Here is a 2,077-nt window from a genome sequence, read left to right on the forward strand (position 1 = left end):
TGATTTCCCGTTTTTAAAAGACTGAGTTTTCGCTTTTGACTGCATTACACATACCAAAATGCATATTTTTTTTAATTTAAACTTGTGTTTTTAATTATTAAATTAAATTATACCTATTTTTTTCTCACTTGAGACAACAACACTTCTCAATTTAAATTAGCTCAAAGTCTTTGTGGGATGTAGAGGAGGTGCACGGCAGTTAGCCATTTTAGTTGTGCAGTGGCTGTCTCCTGTTTATTACATGTAAGCACAACCTGAGGTCTTTTACAGCACTTTTAACATCCCCAATGTAATCAGAAATGTGTGTTTATGAGCCTATGGGGCCTGCCAACAGAGGTCAAGAGTGCGCAGCAGAGATCTCCGGTTGAAAAGATCCGACATTAGACTGACTGAAGAGAGTGTAGCCTCTGATATTGTACTGCTGGCATGCTGCTTCCGCTGCGTGGCCACTTTTAGACCAAATATAAATTAGCTCAGGCAGCATCCTCAGTTCCACAAGAATGCAAAGCAAACCATTAGCAAACTCTGCCGGCAAGACCTGTCTGTGTGTGGCTGTGTCAGCATGTCAGAGCTGTTGAATAGAGCTTTACTTTTAATCAGAGTCCCTTTATACATGTTTTTAACTTAAGTGCAGGCATAGTCTTCTCTTAACTTCAAAAACTTAACATCCTTTGTAGCAAGATTTCATAGGAACGTTAAATAAAATAAAATAAAACAACCTTTGCAGTATGTACAAGGACAACGTGTATACTTTTCTGCAATTCAGTTGTATTTAACCCTGAATGTCCAGCCCTTTATCATAACAGAACTCTGCTTGTTCAGATTAGGGTTGTGTTTTGGCAAGAGTCTGACGATTCGATGCGTATCCCGATATGTCTCATGATACAATATGTGTCATGAACAATGTTTCTGTATTTTTTTTTTTTTTTTATAGGGGATGTCTTAGAAAATGTATTTTATTTTATACAACATTAAGCACTGCAACTTTATCTCATATACATTTTGATTTTACCCGATCAATTTGATTATGCTTCTCTTTTGGTAAATTAAGAAATATTCCTTTTTTCAAAGAGAACAGTCAACATTGTCTGATTTCTACAACAAACCCTTTTTCAATATAGTAAAAAAAAATAGAATGGAGGCTCAGTTCTGTCAACTAGCGGTTGGGAGAAGGTGGAAAACAAAAGTAACATGCTGAAGGATGCTTAAAGATCGTCTTGTCAACATTTTAAATCAGTGTAAGTTATATTGTTGTGTATTGCTGAATCGATTTTTCTCTTCAACAAACTTACTATAAGACAAAGGTAGGCGACTGCCTAGGGCCACCAACACTTTTGGGGCTCCAAGATGAAGACTTACAATGGTTTTTTAAATAATTTTCATGGCCATAATTACTTGACTCTGTCATGATAATACAAAAGAAAAAAATGGAGATGGCAAAGACTGCTCATTTGAAAGTGTTTCATCCTCCCCTGCAAATCGGAAGCAATGGAATATTCCCTCAACAGCAAGTTAGCTAGCAGAGAAAGACTCTGCAAGAGTTTAAAAAAAAGAAAAAGGCAAAGGGATGAAGCAAAGAAAAAACAAAAACAACTGTCCAAGATAAAACAGGAAAATGATTAACAGAATCAAAGGAACTCAAAAAAAGATAAAGAAAGTGAAGAATGAGAAGAGAGCAAAAGAGAGGAAATGCAAAAGGAAGGACAGAAAATTATCCTTTTTTTTTGATGGCACTAAATTGGGTATTGTTTTGTTCCATCATTGAAGTATATGTCTTTTTTTGCCTTTTTTAGTAAAAGCATACGTATTAAAGTAATTTTTACACTTTTGTGAGAATTATTTTTAAAAAATAGAAACGATTATGCCCGCCTCTATGTATTAATCCAGTTTGTGTAAAGTTGCTCACCAAACCTCAAATTCCAGATACTTTTTTATGCCTTTTCTTCCTCTAGTTTAATTTTTAGTACTCAAGATATTTCAAAATAGTAGAACTTCTTTAGACAAACTGTCAAATAAGAAACTTTTGCTAAAGTGTCAGGCTTATAACCGTTTGTTTCTGCTATGCATTAATATTTTA

This window comes from Oryzias melastigma, linkage group LG4 (genome assembly GCF_002922805.2).
Source record: "Oryzias melastigma strain HK-1 linkage group LG4, ASM292280v2, whole genome shotgun sequence".
In the NCBI taxonomy this organism is placed as follows: Eukaryota; Metazoa; Chordata; class Actinopteri; order Beloniformes; family Adrianichthyidae; genus Oryzias; species Oryzias melastigma.